General features: G+C 45.4%; 1 long non-coding RNA gene across 1 annotated transcript in view; it reads left to right on the top strand.

The window, feature by feature from the left end:
* The first annotated feature begins 17 nt into the window (after window positions 1-17).
* Window positions 18-24,821, top strand: part of LOC137676811 (uncharacterized) — a 31,959-nt gene continuing 7,155 nt past the window's right edge. The window contains exons 1-2 of the long non-coding RNA XR_011050139.1: window positions 18-136; window positions 9,151-9,265. This is a non-coding gene — a long non-coding RNA (uncharacterized lncRNA). The remainder of the gene's footprint in view (window positions 137-9,150; window positions 9,266-24,821) is intronic.

Below are 24,821 nucleotides of genomic sequence, written 5' to 3'. Positions count from 1 at the left end.
TCAGCGCGGCGGGACGGGCAGCGGCGCCGCGGCGGGAGGGCGGCCGTCGGGCCGAGGTCCGAGCCGCCGCCCGCTCCGGGCAGCGCCGTGAGGGGCCGCCCTGTAACCGGGCCCTGCCGTTACCTGGGAGAGCGGGGTGCGTGTCCGCGGACGGGAGCGGCGCGGGGAGGGGGGCGCAGCCCTTCTGCTCTGTCAGACCGGGGAGCGGGGGGAGAGGCACGGGGACGGGGGGACGGGCGGGGGAGTGGGTGCGCGCGCGCGGCGGCGGGTGGTTGCCATGGCGGCGGCGGGGCGCGGGGAGGGGGCGGTGCGGCATCCCGCTACCCCGCCCCCGCCGGGAGGGGAGGCCGCCGGGGCCGCGGGCGGTGCCGCAGCGAGGGGGCGGCCAGGCTGCGGCCTCCCCGCGGCGTCCTGGGCCTCGCGCTGGCGGGGGGAAAGGGTGGGGCTTTTCCCGGCGAGCTGAACACAAAGGCAGATCCCGCTGCACCGCCGGGGGTGGCGGCGGGGGGGGCCTGCCCTCGCCACGGCCGCCACGCCTGCGTTTGGGCAGCCCGTGGAAGGTCTGTGCGTTAAACATCCCGGCTGGAGGCACGCAGGGAGCCTCCCCCTTTCAGCAGGAGCAGCAGCTGAAGTGGCGCAGTCGCTGGCGAGGGAGGAGGGTGTAAGTGCAAGAGAAAAGGCCACGACGTCCCGGCTGGCTGCCGAGCGCCGGCTGTGCAGCTTCCCCTGGTCCTCTGGGTGCTGTATTTCATCTGCGTTTGGGGTTTAGTGCATGAACACGCTTACTCTGAATGCAAACCTCATCTGCTTCCACTTCAGCTAGAGGAGTGGCTAGGAAGGGGGAAATGTGCAGTTGTCCTCTATGGGCACGCAGAAGGGGACTCGACAGGACTCTTTGCTAGCGGGTTTCATTGCTTTATATAACAGTAAAGGACAGATTTGGGGATTTGCCTGTTCCTCGGACCAAAGTGATACCTGGTGATCACGGGCAGCCTCACGGGACCACCACCCAGTTCGTACCGTCTCCTGAGGGTGAATGTTACCTGGCATTTCTGAAGCGTGCGTCTCACAGTTAATATGAACAGCCTGGTCCCTGTAAGGGGTGCAATGCGGTTATAAACCTCCCTAGGGATGTCGTTTCGCAGTTGATGCAAGCCAGCCTCTGTCTGTATTGTCACCAAAAGGGGCAGTCCTGCCTTCCTCTCTGATCACAGCTATGCTTTCCTGTTTGTTATTTACATGGCAATAACGCTTATGTTGCCATCTGGCAAGGCAAGCCTGGGATCTGATCTGGTGGAAAGCCAGCTATGCCCCTCCAAAAAATTACCAGTATTCAGCTGAATCAAGTTCCTGAACTAGCTGACCCTGTAGACTGCTGCAGGCACAAGAAGGAGGAGGCAGAGGAGACGCGGAGGCAGGAGCAGCCCATTGAGATCCCAGCAGATCTGAGCTGTGTTTCTGTGTGCAGCTGCACCACTGCAGTGATTCCTTATGCTGGAACTGCCTTCTGACAGCTCTGCGAGTGTCCCACTGATGATCATCTTGTGATTGCTCCCGATAACGACACAGGATTTCTTCAGAAAATGCCAACTGTAGTTACCTTAAGGTAGCAGCATGATGTTGTATCTCACAATAAGGTTCTCAGAAATGTTGACTGACACAAGTGAAAGAGCAGAGATTGAAGCGAAAAGCTCAGTATGCCTCTTAAACAATACAGCATGTGTGAATGTGTCACTCGTATATCTACAGATATTGCTTCCCTCAAAATCATGTGGAGATTCTTATGCCTTTGTGAGTATTTTAGAACTGGAGCCAAAATCGTGATGAATTCATACCAGCTGCAACTCTGGCATCCCCTTTTTCCAGATTTCTTCGAACTTGGCTGCCCATGACATCAATTCCTGCTGGTTTTTCACATACCCAAAAGCATAGATGCTGTGCAGACCTTTCAGAGCCCAACACTTCTTGGGGAGAGCAGGTCATAAGCAGCCTGCTCCCAGCACCACCATAGTATCCCTTCCCACAAGACTATGTACTTATCATATTAGGCAACACGTTAACTGCTTTGCCTGAGGATTGTATCCCCCAGCTAGGAAACTGTGACACAGAGAAGGCTGGTAATTTAGTCATAATTTCTTATTTGTTTGTTTTGGGATTTTTTTTCCCCATCCTTTTTTTTAGTAATGCTTGAATCGAGTGGGGCTGCTTCCTAGTGGCACAGCGTACCCATACTACCCCTGACCTCCCTTTGAAAAGTAGTTGCTCAACACCAGAGCAATACCAGTGTCACCCTAGTTGGATCCCTCAGAGGGAAGGTTTGGAAAGCATTGGTCTACACAGTTTACCAAGATCTGCTAATGACTGAGTCGGCAGGAAGAGAACCACATCTCTAGGTTCCTAGCCCTACACGTTAGGTATACGTAAGGATCATAGGATAACTCAGGTTGGAAAGGACTTCAGGAGGTCATCTAGTCCAGCCAATCAGAAGTTCATGAACTTGTTAATAAGGCAAAAGAATGGTAGCCACGAGTGTGAAATTTCATAGCCTTTTTTGTTGCTGCAGTCAAACTCCAGCAAATCTAGTTGGAGTGATGCAAAAAATACTGCTTCCCTGACCATCTATTCTGCCTCCTTACTGAAGGTTGCTGCCTCCACAACAGTTCCTGGATTGGAAAACACTAGTGTTTCTAATCCATTTTAATACAAAATATGACATTAAAGTAATCTTGAACAGCAGTTTAAGCTAATTTGCTGAACCTTGTATTGAAGCAGCTGGGACTAGTGCATGTGTTTCATTCCACCGACTCTGCTGTGAGGCAGTAATCTCAGGCAAAGAGAAGGTAAGAAATTGCTGAGAGGGCGGGTGACACCTTAAGCCACTGAAACTTGTTCTACTATGAGTATATTCTCATTGCTCACATCTTTTTATTTTTTGATAGAGGCTATAAACCTAGCAAGTCTGGATAAGACATGATGGTGGGTGTCAGCAGCTGTGGTTAGGCAGGCTCCAGCTGTGTTGGTGGAAGAGGACATTACTCACAGCCAAACCCCAGAGACTTATCATGCCCCTTTCCAGCGATCTGCAAATCTGCCAGCAGAGCTGATTGTGTGCCCTCTCTCTCTGATTTATTCTAGTCAGTTCAATCAGAAGCTGATATAAATTAATATAACTCTTTTGCCATGAACATTTGATTTGGTTCAAAAGTGTCTCTTGAGCTAGAGTAATTGCAGACACTGTCAGATAAGTTTAAAGCTAGCCACTCTTAGGGTCTGTGTCAGATTAACAAAGCTGGTTTCTGAATTGATTTGGTTATTACATAAATTCCATAGACTGTGTCTAACTCAGATGGCTGGCACAGGCTTTTAGCACAAAGTAGCAGAGAGCTTCATTTGTAACCTCCCACACACAAAGTTCTGCAGGAGAAGGTTGAAAACATACGAGATGTCTATGAATTATGAACTGCCCTTTGCTTTTGTCTTCTCTTCCTCTTGCAATTATATTTAATTTAAATTTTTAATTAATTTAATATTTAAGGAATTATTGTGCCTTCATAATAATCTTTAATGCTCACATGCAAACATAACTCTTTCCCAAAGGTCTTACAGGCTACGTTCAGAAATGCTGTAATAATGGAAGGTGAAAAGCAACAGGGAAAAGAAGGTGCATGTTACATATCCATGGGCATTAACGTTCCAAGGGAAGTTACGCACAACTTGGTAAAGGCATCAGTAGACACACACTCTTAATTTTCATACATAGTAATTGTTCTCCTGTGTAGATATTTTTATGGTATGATATTTATCAGTATGACGCATCCACCAGTTTCTTTCGAACCTCAGAGTCTGAACCTTGAGAAATTGTGATGGAGTGGCCACACAGAAGGATTTAGTCAACATCTTTCACACAAGGTGCATCTCAAAATTCTGTGAATTGTTACTAGAGAACAGTTCAAGGGAAAGCAGTTGATTTTCAAATGAGATTTCAGTTAAGCCAGAAAATGAGAGTAGGAATGGACACAGGTGTTTGTATTTATCTGGTCAAATGTAGACATCTGTCTTGTAGACCTCTGCCTCTGAGTTAGCTTTCTTCTAAGATTTTTCACGGTAGAGAGAGAGATAGATAGGTACTTTGGGGATACAATTCTCGCTTTAACCAAGGTGGTCTGGGCCCTGAATGTGTTTAATTTTTTCCAGTGCTGATTGCAGATTTAGCTGATCAGCATAAATACAAGTGTTTGCACTGTAGATGCCTGAAGGTAGGTGAGAGGAGTCCCATCTAATGTGTTTTTTGCATTGTTGGAGCCACAGAGAGAAAAAGCTGTCATGGCAGTTATGATTGGGTAGATTAAAGTGATGAAGAACAAACCAATGCCAGATTAATGGAAAATACAAGTAGAAGAGAAGACAGATCTTTCAGATGGGTTGGAGCAAGCCCACGGTAGGTTGGAAAAAAACCAGTTCTGCTTTGAGTCTGTGGACAGAAATTAGAACAATTAACAGAAACTAGGATATCATTTTTCTTTTCTGTGTATATTTAACAGGCAGAAGGATTTTGCATATGTTGGAGCATTACTCTTTGGAGAAGGAATAAGAAAGTAGCTTACAGGAGTCAAAACAAAGAGAGAGGAAGACTTGGACAGAAACTTCAGAGAAAGTAGAGCCAGACCCAGGCAGCTGTGTGTCAGCAACTGTTAAGTGAAAACTGGGACAGGGAAAGAAAAGTTTATTCACATAATCGCAGTCCTGTGGCAGATCACTAGAGAGTATCAAGCGGCAAAGTTCCCTTAATCTGTCTGCCAGGGTTGACAACTGAGAGGAAATCTCCCGTGATGCACAATTAAGCAAAAAAATGTTAGGCAGTATAACTCTTTCATAGAATCATAGAATAGTTTGAGTTGGAAGGGACCTTTAAAGGTCATCTAGTCCAAACCCCCCGCAATGAGCAGGGGCATCTTCAATTAGATCAGGTTGCTCAGAGCCCCGTCCAGCCTGAGCTTGAATGTTTCCAGGGATGGGGAATCTACCACCTCTCTGGGCAACCTATTCCAGTGTTTCACCACCCTCATTGTAAAACATTATTTCTTCCTTATATCTAGTCTGAATCTAACCTCTTTCAGTTTAAAACCATTACCCCTTGTCCTGTCGCAGCAGACCCCGGTAAAAAGTCTGTCCTCATCTTTCTTATAAGCCCCCTTTAAGTATTGAAAGGCCACAATAAGGTCTCCCTGGGGCCTTCTCTTCTCCAGGCTAAACAACACCAACTCTCTCAGCCTGTCTTCATAGCAGAGGTGCTCCAGCCCTCTGATCGTGTTTGTGGCCCTCCTCTGGACCTGCTTCAACAGCTCCATGTCTTTCCTGTGCTGAGGACTCCAGAGCTGAACGCAGTACTCCAGGTGGGGTCTCACCAGAGCAGAGTAGAGGGGCAGAATCACCTCCCTCGACCTGCTGGCCACGCTGCTTCTGATGCAGCCCAGGATACGGTTGGCCTTCTGGGCTGCAAGTGCACATTGCCGGCTCATGTTGAGCTTCTCATCAACCATCACCCCCAAGTCCTTCTTGGCAGGACTGCTCTCAATCCCTTCATCCCCAGCCTGTATCAATACTGGGGATTGCCCCAACCCAGGTGCAGGACCTTGCACTTGGGCTTGTTGAACCTCATGAGGTTCACACGGGCCCATTTCTTGAGCTTGTCCAGGTCCCTCTAGATGGCATCCCATCCCTCAGGCTTGTCAACCACACCACTTGGGTTGGTGTCATCTGCAAACTCACTGAGGGTGCACTTAATCCCACTGTCTATGTCATTGATGAAGATACTAAACAGTAGGGGTCCATAGGTCCATATTGGGACCAGTGGGATCGAGTGCACCCTCAGCAAGTTCGCAAGTTTTGCTTTCATGGTAGGATGTGAATTTTAGGCTGGTTTGCTAAAGATGTGACACTTCTGGAGTTGCACACTGTCCCACTGCAGTAATTTTGAACCTCATTGGCCAATTTCAACTATACTTGTAAAAGAGTGGAGGTCTTAATGGTAACGGAATTCCTTTTAGTTTTGTAGTAAGTAACATGGTAGAAAAGATGGGCTCCGCCGGTGCTCCTGCTGAGCACAAGGTAGGCAGAACTTAGCTGTTAAAAATTTCATCTGGTGACAAGCTGCCCAGTCTACATGCATAAAATGACTGACAGCTCCACGCTTAGTGCTGCTTGTGGCACCTACTTCTGTGCACAGCTGCAATACCATGTATGACCCATAGGCAGCTGTTATACTGAAGTGATGAGGGCTAAGTGAAATGGATACAAAGCCATAGGATACTAGGCTTTGATAGTTTGAACCAAACAGTTACATCAGTTGAGCCTGTTAACTTAGGCACAGCCATTAATTTTAAGTCATGCTGATATATATTATTCTCTTTCCCCTGTAGATACTTCTTGGACTTAAAAGTGGCAGTTTCAAATAAGGGAGCTGTTGGGCAGCTTTTTGCACACACTGTTTAGGTGCCCAAACCACTGGAATAAACAAACCACAGTCTAATACATATTAATGGCTTGCCCAGCGCTTTTGATTTCTTAGGCGTGTTAGTTCCAGTTCTGCAGTATGAGATATTAGAAGATGAATTGGCTTTTAATAATCCACTCCTGTAAACTCATTCATCCAGAACAGAAGATAGCTACATTTAAAGAGCATTCTTTAACGTATCGGTAATCCTTTCCAGAACTGCCTCGAACAGTCCTTTGAATAGTGCTGTGATCAATGGCAATGAAGGTAGTTATGTTGAAGAAAGACACGCTGAACATTTGTGTTCTGGTGTGTGCCTAAGTATTGAGATTCTGCAGGGCAAGAGGGCAGGAAGTGGAGGCCATGCATCTGCATTGGAAGAACAACTTCTGTCATTTAGCAATAACTTCTTAAACCCCCATCATTGAATGTGTAAAAAGTTCTGAGTAGGTAGGAGCAATGTCGTAAATGGCAAGATGTAATTATGGAGGAAAGTTTAGCCAAAGTTCCTAATTGAAAACTTTAAAAAAATGTTTAAGGAGAGCAAGAAAGTTAAATAAGATATCCTGGTGAACATTGTGAAGAATCTCTTTTCCCTTTCTGGTCCCCTAATGCGATTACTATAGGGAACACACAGTGGTTTCCATGTGAAAAACTTAATCTGGTTCATATTTTGAGAATAAAATTTGGAATCTTTTTTTAACTTCAAAATTTGGACTGTCTTTGGATGATGTGCGTTTTGTTAATGTTGTTCATTTATCTAACAAATGAGAAACATGATTGTGTCAGTAGAGGGTCAGTGGCACAAAGAACAGTACCTCATAAAAGAACAGACATTGGTATCACAGCTTTGGTTAAACATATTTTAAATTATTATAACATCCCATTCACATTCTCGGGGGGAATATTCACTGCCTATGTTTGAACATCTAACTTAGATGCCTAAATTAGGAGGCTTGTCTCCCTAGATGCCTTGCATAGTTGAAGGAGTGAGAGAGGCTCCTCCAGAGAGCAATTCAGACTATGTTTGTTAGGCTTCTGCTCTGAATTATCATCTGGAGGAGCCTCTTCAACTTTGAATGCTGTTCTGTGCTATTCTTTGCATCTTTTCCTTGGCAACAAAATGGACTTAACTGGTCTCCACCCCTCAATGCTTGTTCTTGCCCTCTGCTTTTGAGTATCACTGTCACTTGTGCCTGTACAGCTGTTGATGTGGTGGCACTGTCAGCTAGGTTGGTGAAATCATCTGGGTTAAAAGGAACCCTGAGAAAGAAGGTGTTACTTTTAACCTAGATCACGTCTCTGATCTGGTTTATCGCATGACCCTGTAAACAGATTAACCTGCATATCTGAGGAAGTGATGAGCTTTAGCAAGAGACAGAAATGAGCTGTTGAACTCAGGGACCTGTTTGCCAAGTGTGCCACCAAGAAAAACATACGTTCAGCTTCGGGATGTAAGTTAAGGAGATTGAGACTTGTATCTAAGCATCGTTCTGCTCAGGTACATGATATTTATACCATTACAGTTTCACAAATATCATGGAAGTATATTATGGTTAGCATCACTGTAAGAAAGAGATAATCTAGCCTTATATCTCTGTAATGTATGTAAAAATGGTCATAATTTAAACAAAATAACTTACAGGATTTACAAATATACCATGAAAAGGTATGCTAAACTTTATAAGTAAGCCTAAAAGCATGGTGTTGCCACTAACACAGAGCAAATGCAACCAAGTTTGAGTAGCTTGAGTAGTTCCCCACCAAGAGCTGCTAATGTTTCAACAGACACACTGGATGCAATTTACCTAACTTTTGAATGGTTTACAGTGCAGACATCTGCACATATCATAGAACCACAGAATCACAGAATGGTTTGGGTTGGAAGGGACCTTGAAGATCATCTAGTTCCAACCCCTCTGCCACGGGCAGGGACACCTTTCCACTAGACCAGGTTGCTCGAAGCTCCATCCAACCTGGCCTTGAACACTGCCAGGGAGGGGGCATCCACAACTTCTCTGGGCAGCCTGTTCCAACATGAGCTAGTTGCCTTAGATTCTTTTCAAAATCATTGTAAAATCTGGCCTTTTAGATGGTGCTTCATATGAACTGTATGAGATATTCATATTAGATATGAAATATCTGCATTTGGCCAGCTGAATCCCACCCACAGACTGTGCGGCTGCTCCTTGTACATAGGGAAATGCAGACTACAACAAGCTAGGTTCAGTTGCCTTGTGTACTAACCTCTAAAACCACTCGCACACAGCTGCACAAGTGACAGACTAGAACTTCGTTTTCTGATCATTAAAAGCCATTCCAGTTCAGAGAGATTTGATGCCACTAGTGACCACCACTAGGACACTTTCCCAGTCTCTGGCAGTTAAAATATTTCATGTTGTTACAGAATTAACTATCCTCTTTTAAAACAGTATTCTTTTAAAACCAGCATGTATTAGGAATGCTGGCCACAAACCCAATGAAGTGAGAGAACTGCTGACAGTTTTTAATAGTTATTAATTTTTATATGGCATCTTGTGCTGCTTTTTAAAGTTCAGTAGTCATCAGGTAGGCTTCGTAATAACCTGTGAAGAGATTGTTTAATTGTATTTATCTGTGACCTTCCATAGCTCAACTTGGCTAATTCCTTCTTTTAGATGAACTACTCACCTCTTCCTGGTCCTTCTCCATGAAAGTAAGAATGAAAACATTCCTAAAGAATCAAGTAAGGAAGAAGCTAAAATCCACAAGGAAGCGTAACTGAAACTAAAGGTCTATATGCTAAGCTGAAGCTAAACCTATGTATGCTGTTGTCTTCTTGTGTGCATTTGCTCATTCAAATAATTTTTTCAGATTACCTTAAAAGAAAAAAAAAAGAGGAGAGGGGAAGTGTTGTGTTTAATTTTCATGCTCGATGCATTTTTAAATGCAATGAAGTTACAAAATGAGCCTGTTGTGGTTTAACCCCAGAAGGCAGCTCAACCCCATGCAGCCGCTTGCTCACTCCCTGCCCAGTGGGATGGGGGGAGAATTGGGAGGGTAAAAGTGAGAAAACTTATGGGTTGAGATAAAGACAGTTTAATAGGTAAAGCAAAAGCTGCACAAGCAAGCAAAGCAAAACAAGGAATTCAGTCACTACTTCCCATCGGCAGGCAGGTGTTCAGCCATCTCCAGGACAGCAGGGCTCCATCGCGCATAACGGTTACTTGGGAAGACAAAACACCATCACTCTGAATGTCGCCCCCTTCCTTCTTCTTCCCCCAGCTTTATATGCTGAGCATGACATCATATGATGTGGAATATCCCTTTGGTCAGTTGGGGTCAGCTGTCCCAGCTGTGTCCCCTCCTTGTGCACCCCCAGCCCACTCACTGGTGGGGTGGTGTGAGAAGCAGCAAAGGCCTTGACTCTGTGTAAGCGCTGCTCAGCCATAATGAAAACATCCCTGTGTTATCAACACTGTTTTCAGCACAAATCCAGAACATAGCCCATACCAGCTACTATGAAGGAAATTAACTCTATCCCAGCCAAAACCAGTACAGAGCCCTAACTCTCCACATTCTTTTACAGTGGAGAAATACATGTGTGATGAGGGTACTTGTGCATAAGAAGGTATAAGATTGGGGTTTCCATAATTACAGGTTACAAAAGAAGAACAAAGGTTATCAAAAAATTGTTCCAAAAGCACACTAGAATAATATTCTACAGTTTTCTCAAGATGGGGAAGGTGATCCTGTGCTATTTTTCTGGGTCACCTTTGCCATTTGTATTCTGGGTTTCTGTTTTGCTGAGATACCAAAAAAATCCCCCTCCTACTGAGACAGTCCTTGGCACCTTTCTACATTATGAAAGCAGCCTCCAGAAGCACTGTTCAGTGCAGTGCTGGCTGATACAGGCAGACTCCCTGGGCCATTATTTGCAAGTGGCTCCAAAGTGTGTATCCACACAAGAGAGGGAGCAGTTTTCCATCCCAAGGCTCAGTGGTGCATGCTGACTCACACCCAGGCTGCTTGGGTCTACTACAGACTGCTCTGTCCTTGCCACATAGCCCTGTACCCTAGATCTCGTGTGTGCACCTTGTGGTGTCCCTCCTCTGCGCCTTCAAGGGTGCGGAGCCTGCGGGAATAGTGTTGAAAAACAACATGGGTCTGAGGGAGCCAACTATAATGTTCTTGGCCTTACTGCCATTTGGGGGGAATCGTGAGAGTGAACTACCCAAGATCTGTGCCTTATCTTGAATGCATGGGATGTACCTAAACAGGTCCCCAAGGAGAGAGCTAACAATTAAGCAGAGGGGACAACCGGATGCTCCGGCTTTTTCCCTTGACTTCAGTGTAGGACATAGTGTAGACATGTCTTAAGTGCCCAGTTTTAGTCCTGTGGTGGGATGAGTGAATGTAAACACATAGGTTCATACAGGTTAGCTGAGCACATACATTAATTGTATACAGACTTTGAAAACAGGAGTAGTTAATACTGTATGTCAGAAGCAGCTTTGTGTTTCGTAAATACTGCTGAAATAAAGCTGCTTACATTCCTAGTTAGCAGCTCTACCCGCAACTCTGCAGAGCTTTGGCTGGCTCTTAGATCTAAAAATAAAATTTTCCTTCCTGAGATACCATAAACTTCAGTGATATTCTCAGTAGGAATGGAACGCAGAAGTGGAATAGATTATATAAATTGTTGTCTAGAAGCTTTCTATCCACTGCATAGGAAACCTTCATTATATTCTTCATCACACCATATGGCATCTAAGTATAATGTGATAAAATTACTAATACAGGACAATAAATAACATTATGATTATGTGTTGTGGGTGCCACCTCATACTTGCACAACAAGTAATTATAGTTGGAATGAATAATGGAGATTTGAGTGTTATATCTAGGAATATATTAGAAAGGACACAATTTGTCATTAAGGGTGGTAATTGTCTCATCTGACTTCAGGGATTCAATAAGTAGGTGTCCACACCAAGCCAGTCATCTGTGACTGCATCTGTGATCAGCGGAGAGGAACAGGCACTTCAGAAGATAAATGGCCCCTCTGGTCTTAGACAAATATTTCCAGAGGAATGCATCTCTCATCTCACACAGACAGAAAATCTTCAACAACCTCTTCCAGGGGGAAAAAAGAGAATACATCCAGGAAAACCTGATCACAGATTGTAACCTTTCTCAGATGAATCTCCTTCTCCGCTTCAGTGGATGATCATCGGTAGTGAAACTTTTCATGATGTTTATTGAAGCCATTTTTGACACATTCCGGTGATGAAAGTTTCACCATTTTTCTAGGCAGCCTATACCAATGCTTACTTTTCCTTAATCCTGTCCAGTGGTTTAGTGTAAATCTTTGCTGCAATTTATCCCCAATGCTTGTTGTTCTAATAGACACAAACAACAATTTATTTTAATCATCTTTGCAAATACTTTTTACGTATTTAAAGATTCCCCACACACAGTTTTCTCTGTTCTTGACATCATTTGTGTCTTAACACTGAACTAAAGTACTAGTAAAGTGATACTAGTAGGATTTACGTACAGTTAAACCTTGCCTCACCTACCCCTTCATGGCCTCCAGTAACCTCAGTGGTCCACTGACACCATGATGGCACTGATGATACATCTTGCTGCACTCGTAGCCGCAATACCATAATGCTGTTAGTCTGTCACCCCTGGCTAACTTCAGGTGAGCCCTCCCAGTTTGATCTTGTCCTTCCTGGTAAATCGGGGAGAGGCGGGGGTTAAGTGTTTGGTTGTTTCTGTTACTCTTCTATGGACACTAACTGGTTCACAGCCTTCGAAGACATGATGCCCACACTCAATAGTGAAAATCTGGTGGCTTGTTAGGGCAGTGTTTACAAGCATAATGTAGTTTTGGACTCATATCTGCCTTTTTTTTTCACTTGCCCTTTTCACAGAGTTTCCATGCTTTCTAATTTCTTTACAGTGATACTTTCATAATTTCCGCAAAGCATTAAACAGAAATCCAGCCATTTAGTTTGTGTGTACTGAAATATGCTTAAGGATCTTGTTAAGTTACCCTTAACACAGAACATTTCACAGGACTATACATTATACCACAAAATTATTCTTAACATGTTAATTTAAAACATATTTTTCTTTAGATTAGTTCATAAAGAGAGAGGAAGGAAGATATTTAGCTCCAGACAGCACTTGCAATAGGAATCCGTTATTTCTGTACAGCGTCTTTCCTTTGAAATATCACTAAATGATTTCCAGAGAGAGGAAGAATGTAATTTAATGATCCCTTGCACAGCTCGAACACCTTTCATCAGAGCATCTCAAAGCGTTTCAGACAAGCCTGAAAGCTTGTCTGTTTTTCCCCAACTATTTCAGTTGGCCTAATAAAAGATATTGTGTCTTCCTACACACCTTGTATTGTTTAGCACTCAAAGCATTATCATACTTGTTTTACAGATAACTAAAAAGGGCACAAAGAATCCACATAGTTTTATTTCAAACAGTGAATCTAAGATGAGCTCTGTGGGGTCCCGTTTTCACTGAGTCTCCAGGACTTGCAGAATACATGCTCTCAGATTACAGGCAGACATGTGGAGCAAAGTCTTCATCCCACTGACATCAGTGGCAAAATTCCCATTGATCTGAATAAGGCTGAAATGCGTCCTAGCTTTTCTAACTGCTGCCTGCCAAAATCGACTTCAGACCCATGCATCCTTCCTGTCTTATGCGTCACCATTAGTAACGAAGGTTCTGCCATTATGTTCTCAAGAAGTGATCAAGACAAGTGTAAATGAGGACTGAGAGACCCCAGCAACAGGAGGGGTCTCTGCACAGTGAGCGTGTGCTGCGTGGTTAACAGTCTCCTTGTAGTTACTGCAGATGGATCCATCTGCCTGTTATGCACACACTCTGTGCTGACAAAAGGAGCCGTACGAAGAGCCGTTTGAACCGGCTTGCCCTGACGTGGACTTGTGCTGTCCTCGCTCACAAGTGTCCCAGGTTGCAAGTGTGCTGCCTCCACCACCGCAAAGACTCGGTCAGGTCTCTTCTATCTTGTCTGACCTTTTCTAATTAAAGGACAGTCTAACTGTTTTGAGAAAACCTGGAGGTTTCTTCCAGCTTCATTTTTGCCTAATTAAGACTGTGGATTTGGGCACACAGCACCAAATGCACCCAAAGCAAGTGTTGTCTTAAGGAATTAGAGTCTCAAAAAATGTTCAATAAGTCTTTCTACTATAAGTCCATGGAGTATGCACTATCATCAGAAGCCATATTTTACAACAGAAATATAAGCACTTTAAAATACTGATTAAAGAAAGGAATTTGAAGGGAGAAAATGCCTGTGTATGCAGTGTACAGATGTTGTCTTCTGCTGTTGAGGATGGCTGAATGCGGTCCTGGTGAGAAAAAGAGGTTTTGTTCATTCTCACTCCCTGTATTGTCCATTTGTCCCTTGCTGCAGGGGTCTTCTCAAGCTTGAGGGAGATGCAGCCACCCAGTCTTAGTATAGTCTTGATTATTTTCTAGCAAAATGCTCACTGAATCCTCTGGCTGTTGTGCTAGACTGAGAACAGAAAGCTCTTGCTCATCTGGCATTTGTTATCTACAGCTGCCTTTCCTCTTTCATAGGTATTCCAGATTATGGATAAGCTAGAGGACAAAAGAGAGTTTTTCATGCCCCCAGTTTCAATTTGAAGCTAAAGAACACCAAACAGCCAAGGTCCGAGACTAACTCCTAGGCTCACAGAAACATTCTCATGTCTTTTTGGCTGAATTAAATGTTGGTCTTTCTATTACATCTTGTATTACGAGTTGCTTGCAAATCTTTCTATCTGATCATTCTCTCATCGTGTTGGAAAACAATATGTGGGAGTTTCTTTCCATACTAGATCTTTGTGGGTTACTTGCTAGTAAGCTAATTTTACATGACTCAGATTTAAATAATAAAAAGGCTTAACTCCAGTCTGAGAAGAGTTTATTGTCCACAACTGTAGCCTAGAGACAAACTCCAGCACCTTTGGGACTCAGCTGAGGCAGCAATTAGGCAGCATTTTATTGTGAGGCAGTGAGTGAGCAAAAGATGAAGCTGGACTACTCTCAAGAGCTTAGAAACAAAATTGGCTTCCTGGAGAGAGAACATAAGAAATCTGGCAACCTAAAAATATTTAAAGAGCTTAGGGCTCCCAGGGGAGAATTTCAAGCTATTGAAGTGGAAAAGACTGAGCATTTGCTAAGATTGAAAAAAAAAAGGGGGAGGGGGCTACATGAAAAACGACAAAGTGTACAGGTTTTTTTTTTTACTGTAGCATGTTTCAAAGGGGAAAATATAATAAACTTGAAATCAATCAGTAGCAGAGACTTCAATGCAGTGTTCCAAATCAAACAGCCCTGGCTTGAAAACAGGAGTCAAAAGAGATTTTTTTTTCATTTCAGAATTATAAGGGATTGAGGCAAGAAACCATTAACAAGGTGAAAGGTCTAGGCTAGAGGGCATCTTGAAGCAAGTCTAATGAAGTTATGGTTGCTTCAGCGGCCACGTTCCCAAAGGGTTTTGCTGTGTCTGTCGCGGGCGTCTCTCTGTTCCTCCTCTGAACCCGGCTCCCTGGCCTCTGCGGTTGCGTGCCCCACCAGGCACCCTGCGGAGCCCTCCCTAGCAGCCCCATAGCGTGTAGCATCCCTGTGTCCAAAACAAAGCTGTGCAAATGTGATTTATCTCGCCCGTTATTTGATGTGTGTCATACAGAGTTCACCTCTAAGCTAGTTGTGCCTGGCTCCATGTATTGTCAGCGGGGAGCAGCAGGAGCTTACAAGGCACAATTTAGCTCAACTGAGTGTAAATTTCTATTGTACGCCAAAAGTGCCTGTTTCTCTCTGACTTAAAAAGGTGTCCTAAGGTGACTAACTCACAAATGGACACCTACGGTTTAAACATCTACATTTGCTCAATGAACTCTACCCACACAACTAGCATTATGCCAGTGCAGACTATATATTAGAGGTTTCTCTGCTGTGTTCAGGCTACGCCTTCACGCACCCTGTATTAGGACTGAGATGAATTAGCTGAAACAGTTTAGCTTATGTCCCAACAGTAAACGAGAGGGCTAGAGCGTTGCAGAGTGTTTACCTGATTGTTGCTCTTCTCTTTCTTGCCACCGTTCCGCTGCATTATGCTGATGGCCCTGCACACATCACTGCTCCAGCCAGGTCTGAGGGCTGAGGGGTGGCTATCTGTAAGGAGGGAGGGATGGGGGACAGTGCAGAAGGGGAGCGGAGGAGGCTGGTGGAGGGAAGGAAGCATGCAGAGGGAGGGAGGGACAGGGTGCTTTATGTGCTGTGGTAAGTAATAGCAGCTCAGTCTGTATCTCGGGCACCCGCAGGGCAGTGCAGTTCGCAGTCCTGAGTTCTGCGTGTGTAATGTATCTGAGGGATAGATCACCCGGGTTCTCCACCTGGCTCCCAGAGCTGTGCTGCAGGTAGGGAGCACGCCACATGTTATATAGCTCTGGCATGAAAGAAACCCTGCCACACACAACCTAGCTGCACCTAGTATTGCCTAGCCTCAGACGTACAGCTCCACTCACATCATTTCCTATGTCAGAGGCAAGCCCATCAAATGACAAAAGAAAACCCAAAAGATGTCTGAGGGATTTCTGCACCAAGGGACAGAGCCAGGTGACTGATCAAAGTGGAAAGTCTTGCCCTGCTCTTCTGTACCTGAGTAAACTTCATCTGCACAAACTTTTGATGTCTCTGTTGACTTTGACAGAGATACACTAGTAGGCAAAACTAGTCAATGATTCTTAAATAGTCCCCTGAAGAGTACCCATTCTGTGCTGAAAGTACTCAATTCCTTCTCATAGTCCCAAGGCTTCCCTTTCATGTATTCAATGTCATAGGCTTCCCATTCAGTTGTTCTGTTGCCAATTTGGAGGTTTCTATGCTCTCTGACTGCGATTTGCAGGGCAGGCAAGGTTTGTTGCTGTTACCATTAATGCGGCAGTGTAAGGGCCAGGGCGTCAGCGGAGCTGCCCAGCGTTGCAGGCCTTTCTTGAGCCCTACACACAGCGCTGTACATATTGTAAAGCCATCCCTGCTCATCCTGCTCTTGATTATTGCTAAATTGCCCAGAATCCCATCTCTTTTGTTTGTCAGAAATTAGGCACCTCTGTTAAACAATAAACAGCAGGGAAAAGGACAGCATTATCCTCTCTGAAGCATAGCAGCATAGCAGCCAATTTCTGGATACACCATTCATAGACAGGAAAGCAAAGTGCTGGCTGGTGTGCAAATGTAACAGCAAACACAGCGTTCCCTGGAGAGGCTGAGCTGTAATGTGCACAGACAACGTGGAGCAGCTCTGTACGGGCAGAGACCATGCAGACGATCAAGGCTCTGGTACTGCACGGTGCAAGGCCAGATGTATATTTAAGGCATTTCCTGCTTCAGCACTGTCTGCTAGGAACATGATACACGTTTTCTATACATCCAAAAGACCTACTATAAAGGCAGTCACATCTGCGGGAAAGGAGGAATCAGACTCTATGCCCAGGACTGGTGTGGAAGCGCTCCCTGGCCACTGCCGTGTCAGTGATGAGGAGCAATGCACACTGCACGGCACCCCATGATGCAGAAGAGGAGACAGTCCTGAGGACCTGCTCAAATGCACTCATCCCGTACTTGACGGGCTAACCTGCTTTGTGCTGGAGATCCTGTTGCTTTGCTAAAGTGATGCAGAGGAGAAAGCCCATGGTGGAGGTTGGGTTCAGTGGTACGTGGGAATGCACAGCCTGGGCTACGAAGGGAGGTGGGTATACCTTAAATGAGTTCAGTTGCTGACAGCAGCAATCTGCAGCCTCAGAGTCAGGGCCTTACAGTAGGAATCCAGAGCCACGTGCCTTCTGCAGTACACCTTTGTTGCTGGAAGAGCATCCACAGACAAAGCACATTTTGCAGCAAGACTTGAAAGAAACAGATATAATCCCTTGTCATATTGCTAGGTGACAAGAAAATAAATGTTTTTATGCCTACCAAGATGTGACTAACTCATCAGTTATTTAATCCGCTCGTTCATGCTGTTGTCATGATCTACAAGTAGTTTTTCTGACAAAAGACCTTACACAGCTTCTGGGCCTTTGGGAGCACTAAGGATCTGGGCTATATTGCACTAAACATGATGCATACCTATGGAAAGGTCAAAGAGTCTTCCATGAACTCTGCTTGTGGCCATACATTTGATGTTCTCAGATTAGCCTAAATCTGCTATATGCAGCGATGTAAAAACAAGCAGCCTCATTCAAAAGTCTTTTTTTTAATTTTAAAGTTGCATATTTAGAAAATAGTTAACCCAAAACACAGCTTATTTTACACTAGAGACATGATAGGGGACCAGAAGTGCAAAGTGTCAGGTCAGAAGCGTTAGTTTAGGACACGCATCACACACTTTAGAAACACCGGTGGTGCTTTGTACTTTTGTTGAGATGTGCTTTGACCATCTCAAAGTGTTCCACAAACTGAAGTAGCAGTTGTGCCTTTGCCATAAGAGATATCACTATTACTCCCATTACAGATAGGAAAATGAAAAACAAAAGCAGGGATTCATCTCTTATCAGTGGCAGAGCTGGGATTGGATTCACTTGTCCTGATTTTTTGCTCTAAGCACCAGCATTGTTGCTCAGGTGTTATCTCAGCCTACCCTTAGCTGATGAACAGTGGGACAGGAAGCGAAGTAAAGCCTAATGACGCCAATGTTCATCTCAAAGTAGATCAATACTAATGGAACTCGAATATCTGCTTTGAAATTACTGCAGGTTGACACCTCAATAAAGTCAGGAAGATCAAGACCTGTGCATTTTGGGGAGGAAAGAGGTCCTATGGTCAAAAGTCACACAAACTAAAACCAGACTGTAGCTGGAGGACTAACGTCTGATTATGGTATCTATTTATCTGCTCTTCATGGTATAACCGAGTTTGATAAATGGCATTACTTTCCTTGTTTTACAGTTATTTTATTTTGTACCCGGAATCCCCAGCTAAAATGAATCTGTGGTTCACTAAGTGCTCTGAAAACACAGTGAATGTCCCAGGGCCCTGTGACATTCCTGAGCAGCAGATACAATGAACCTAGGCAAGGAGATGGCAGAGGCAAGGGGACTTGCCTCAAGATGCAGAAATGAGATGGCACCACATGAAACACAGCCCAGGTCTCTGGATCCCTGGGCACCATCTGCCTCTCTGCAGACGTCTACATGGACAGACTCGCTTTCAGAATTACAGGTTTCAGGGCATGGAATAGAGGGAGAAGAAACCAAATAAGATCCCTTCTCGGGCAGAGAGAAGCCCAGACGAAGTCCTTTGAGCACCATTCTGGTGGGGAATGCTTTTTTAGCTTCTGTCAAGTGATCCTCTTGCAGGAGTAGACTTCCTCAGAGCATCCCCCTTGGCTTCCTCTCTGCTGACCTCCTCACCCTCTGCTCCTCCTGCTCCTGGGCAGAGGCTGATGCCGTCTGGACATGCCTTGTGGAAATGAGCTTCTCTCTGGGACCGAGGACTGTGTGCTCCCTTTAGGAAAAGAGAGAGACGTGATTATTGCTCCCAGAAGAGCTGGAATAGCTATTTACCCACAGCAAGAAAATGTTTTACTGGGGCAAAAGGGAGCTGTAATGTTTTCCTGTTACAGTAGTTGGCAGCATTTCTCTATAGCCCAAATAGTTCTTTCTTAATGGGTTCTTTACTCATTGCTGTAAGTTTACCAGAGGGAGAGAAGTATATGAAGAATTTTGGAATTCAAACAAAATAAAACTGACAGTAAGATAGGATTAAACCCTGGGAGCCCAATAGTGACCAAGCAAAAGAACAGCAGAGTGGGATCCAGAACCAGGAACCTGGGTTGAGGGGAAACCGGTGGCTAGATCCAGAGAAGTGTTTTATGTAGGGTGATTTTTCAAAGCACAGGCTGTTTGGAATAGATAAGGTAAGGGCATCACTTGCAGCTTTTCTGGGTTTCAACTTACTAAATTTGAGTGATGGCACGGGGAAATGGAAACGCAAATGAGTTAACTGAGACAAACTGCACGTGGAGGCTGAAGTAGCTGAGTGAGCTGATCAAAGACATGAAGGTGCATGGAAATACATAATGAGAAAGTTAGGTAGCGACCTGCCTCTCCTACAGAGCTGATTATAAGCCATCCTATGACCCTGATTTTCCTCTCCCATTAACATCTTGTCTCTAATCCTCCTTTGCTTCAGGGGAAGGTTAGTGGAGAGGCAGCTGTGGGTTAACCCTGGCAGAACTTGTCTTACCATGTAGCTTCATCTTACAGTGGCTGCACAAACCTGACACACAAGGGAGAATGAGCTCTCGCTTCAGGGAACGCGGGGGGACCTCTTGTTCAACCAGTTGCCAGTGTTTGCCCCCATTTTCCCGTATCGCAGTGTGAGCACTAGGTCCTTTTGGGCATCATTTTGTTCCTTGGAGAAAGTGTCGCCCATGTTGTGGCACTGGTGGCTTATACAGCCAGGGTATAAGCTGCTGTTGTAGCTATAACCAGGGTGTAGCAGGTTTTAAATCTAGTGCCTGTGTTGAACTCAATGCATTTGAAGGTTGGGTGCATAGCTGGATGCTAAAATAGCAAGCACCTTAGGCCTAAATACCACAGGAAAACCCCTCACTTACATGTATATCAGATGTGTTTTCCTCATGGCACCATTCTTTCTTTAACAGATGGTTGTTAAACCCCTTTTCTCTGTGTTCAAAGGAGCAGAGGAATTTTCACATCCCATCCCAGGGCAGCTGCCTGCCCTGATCCCCCCACGGCATCTGGGGAGGTTTGCAGGTTAGCGCAGAAGCCCACTGCGGGGGCGCAGCCCTCAGTGACTCCTTCCAGCCGGTGTTCACACTGCTGTCAGAAAGGCCAGTCTTGCACTTTCCATCTCAGCACCCCACACTGTCTCCTTGTGCCAGCCCCAGCATGCATCCGGCCACTCAGCCGGCCAATTCAGCAAACTGAGCCAACTGAAAATTAACCCTACCAAAAGGGAAAAAAAAGAAAAGGAGAGGAGGATTGTACGGAGACCAATCAGCCCCTGGCGCTGCCAACCCTACAGCCAAAGGAGCACAAGTGTCAGCAGAGGCGAGAGAGCTGCCTGTTGGCAGGAGCCCAGCTGTAGGTCAGCTTCGGCCAGTTGTGAAACTGCACATTCACTCAGCCCCGGAGCTGCGGAGGGAGCTGGCATGCTTGGCACCAACCCTGCCAAACCTCGCCGTGGCAAGTGTCGCTGCTGGGGTGTGTGCTAGGGAACCGCCAACACCTTTAAGGGATCCAGGTACTTCTGCAATTCTGCCAGGCTCTTCTCAGTGGTGCCCAGTGACAGGACGAGGGGCAATGGGCACAAACTGAAACATGGAAAGTTCCATCTCAATATGAGGAAAAACTTATTCACTTTTAGGGTGACAGAGCACTGGAACAGGCTGCCCAGGGAGGCTGTGGAGTCTCCTTCTCTGGAGATATTCAAAACCCACCTGGACACGACCCTGTGCAACCTGCTCTAGGGGAACCTGCTTTGGCAGGGGGTTGGACTAGATGATCTCCAGAGGTCCCTTCCAACCCCAACCACTCTGTGATTCCATGATTCTCTGTCTGAGACCTTGAAGAGTTAATGCCCATTTTCCCAAGCAAGAAAGGAGCAGATTCTTGACACACGTGCACTGCGAACACGCCACGAGGGTGATTTAGTGTTATCCCATGAGAGTTAGTGCCTTGGGGCAGAGCTGGGGCTTGTTCTCCTCCAAAGTGGGAGGCATAAATAGTTAATAGAAGAACAAAAGAGGACAGTTATATCACGGTTTACACCAGGGAAAGTAAGAACACGAATTAACCTTATGGCTTGCCTTTTGAAGAACGACACAAAGTTTTGGACGTTTTTTCAGCAGTGTTGCAGCGGTGATGGAGTCTGGCTACAAGCAAGGCAGAATTTGTACGAAGAGATTTTCCACCAGTCTTGCCCCACTGCTGATTTAAGGGTACTTTTCAGGCAAAAGTTTCAGCTTTTTGAAAATCAAGCTGTTTTCAGCTGGGCATCCTATTCCTGATTCTGGAAATTCAGTTCTCACCCTTGAAGTGTTAACTGGTAGGTCCACATCGTTAAAGGCACATCAGAGGCAGGACTGCAGCGCAGCCAGTTACACACTGAATTCTTCTCCCTTCTCTCCCCCCTGCCAGGCACGGCCACACGCCATCTAGTGAAGTCACAAAGAACGCTGCCTGACATACCGTGCTCATGTAGGTTACGTTTATCATATTAAGCCATGAAACGATGCCTACTGGAGAGCAGGCTGTTTTTTTTAACTCAAGTTATTTGTTTTAAGGTTGCTATCCTAAGGAAAGGGCCTTTCCCAGGCTTTGTTTTTATGTAAACTGGGGCACTTATCAACCACTGCTGTGATGGGATAGAAACAAGCAAACCACAAAATTTACAGAAAAATTGCTTAATACATGTTCAATAACCTTGAAGGGGCCTGTAAGGTAGCAGTTGCCTAAAATACTTCCTGGCTAAAGGTAGCTGCTGTTATAAAAGTAACTTTATCATTGTGTAACTGTGTCGCAAAAGTGAAGTGGACTCCTTGCACCCAGAGGCAGATTCCTCCCATCTGTAAGGGTGCAGCCTGCGCGAGGAGCCAAGGGATCCCTCCAAGCCCTTCCTGACCGGGCTGTCGCTCTGTAGCTGCAGCCAGTGCTACAGGAAGCAATGCTGAGCACACACCCTCCCTTTGTGCTTTATGAACCTCACAAAGGCAGCAAACACTTGTCTTTTGTCAGCAAATAAAGCAGAGAGCGTAAGACACTCTTAGAAAGAAGATTTATAGGTATAACATCCCAGCACTGCGTGCTCGGATTTACCCTCAGTCAAATTCCATTTACCTTAATAGGAATGTTGCTGCTAAAACCCTGCATGATGTTTAAAATATTTACCCCATAGGGAGCAGATAATCTGGGAAGTAACAAGGTGCCATTTCCTACCGAATGTGTTCTCTGACTATAACCACATGTTAATGGTACAATTCAGGGCCATGCTAGAGCGAAGTGTCGATTTACCACTTACGGCACAGTTAAGCTGTCCCATCATGTGAACTGGAAAGGTTCTGTTTGCTGTCATGCTGATATTTGTCAGATAGGAAAAAGAAAAAAAAAATAAGATACCAAAGCTGGAACATCAGGCTTCCTTGTGTGGTTTGCTTTTCTTATTTTTTCTTTTAATCCTAAGAGCAAAATAATTTTATTTTGGAGTCCAGCTCCGAAGTTTATTAGATTTCTGTGAGTGCTGCAATGGTGCTTCTCACAGATGACCGACCCAAATGGCGTGGTGGCTCTAGAGACCATGTTAAGCATGGCAGCAGGATGCTTCACGTCAGAAATTCTGTCTTCCTTTCCAAGAATGTCAAACTGCTGCCTAGCCCTTCATTTTGTCAGGATTTTGCCCATTCTGGTGTGGACATCATCAGATTTTATTCTGTCCTTTGCAACGTGAAGCAAAGACAGGAGCTGAGCTCTCCCACCGTGCCGCCTACCCCTTGCTCAGCTCTGAACGAAGGCATGTCAGCACAGCACAGCTTAAAACCTCCAAAGAAGCCATAAAGCCAGCAGTCCCCATGAAGCCCATCAGAAACTGTAGCTCCTCTCCTACCCAGACTAAAGCAGTACTTGACTGGCGGACAAGGAGATGCGTTATGGGATGTATTAATGAGTGTGTTGGGAGGGATTGACCACAGTCCCTCACCTTGAAATGGCTTCAGCTTGATTTGTGATGGAAATGAGGGTCTGTGATTGCATGGGCAGCTGTATACATATGTCTCAGTCAGTGCTTTTCTGCATATCTGCCCTTCCCCCAGTAACTTCTGAATTCACTGACCAATTCCAGCAATCTGTAACAGAGGAGTCTTAAAGATAATTAAGTTGCTAAATGTTCATTAAAGTCAGCAGTGAACTACAGGAGAAAGAACTTGCTTACTGTCATTTAAATAACAATGTGGCTCAACACTTACTTGCCCCAGAGAATCCCCACTGGGGAGGATATTATGCAAACCCTTTTTTCCTCCCCACAGGTGTGTTCTAGCAGAGCAGGATCCAGTCCTACAAACTGCAGTTCCTTTCTAGATTGTTTCTAAGGTGGGGATCCCAGGTATGTTATTCCATAGACAATTAACCACCAAGCACTAATGAATTCCTTCAAACATGATGCAAGGCTTAGCAGAGAGTGTGCCATAACATCCTGCCAAAGGAAGCAGTTCATTCAAAACTGTAATGGGATCACTAGCCTAAACAGCTAGAAATAATCTAGTGGGATTAGAAAAGGTTATTTTCATAGAATCATAGAATCACAGAATGGTTTGGGTTGGAAGAGACCTTAAAGATCATCTAGTTCCAACCCCCCTGCCATGGGCAGGGATGCCTTTCCACTAGACCAGGTTGCTCAAAGCCCCATCCAACCTGGCCTTGAACACTGCCAAGGAGGGGGCAGCCACAACTTCTCTGGGCAACCTCTGCCAGTGTCTCACCACCCTCTCAGTAAAGAATTTCTTCCTAATATCTCATCTAAATCTCCCCTCTTTCAGTTCAAAACAATTCCCCCTCATCCTGTCACTACATGCCCTTGTAAAAAGACCCTCTCCTGCTTTTCTGTAGGCCCCCTTCAGGTACTGGAAGGCTGCTAGAAGGTCTCCCCGGAGCAAACTGACGTGTACATGGTAGCATCCAAACCATTTTCATCAGGTCTTTGCGTTGAGCTTAGCGTGCGTGTTGTCGTTCACCCATTTTGTGCTCTAACCCCATCCATTTTGCGCGTGGTGGTGCAGCAGCGGCAGCACCTCTGTCTGCGGTGGCAGAGGAGCAGCTGTGTTACCCAGTTGCTGGTTTGCAGGGAAGAATCGTCTCACCTTGCAGCCCTGCCCCACAGATAAAAGACAGCAGAGTCCCGAAGCACAGCTTGAGCAAGTGGGTGACACTGCTTCTTCGGGAGCCCAAAACCCCTTGTGCCATGACACAGAGAAGGGGTGGGGGGTGACAGGCGTTCCCTGCTCATCCCCGAGCCCAGAGCTACCACTTAAAACAGATGTCTGTGTAAAAAGGCCCCACACCTGCCAAACCACCAGCCTCAAGCTTCCTTCCTCGTTTCTTCAGGCCTCAGAATAACAAGAGCATTTGTGCAATGTGCAGTGCGCCCTGTGGTTTTCTCTTCTCCCTGAAGACATGCTATCTCTAATCTCCCCGGAGCAAAAAATCAGACAGCAAGCCTTACAGGAGGGGAGGAAAGAGGTGAACAGCGAAGCAACGTGCACTTTGCTCAGCTGGCT

This window comes from Nyctibius grandis, chromosome 2, assembly GCF_013368605.1.
Source record: "Nyctibius grandis isolate bNycGra1 chromosome 2, bNycGra1.pri, whole genome shotgun sequence".
NCBI lineage: Eukaryota > Metazoa > Chordata > Aves > Nyctibiiformes > Nyctibiidae > Nyctibius > Nyctibius grandis.
Note: the sequence above shows the minus strand (reverse complement) of the source record. Positions and strands in the feature narration are given on the sequence as shown.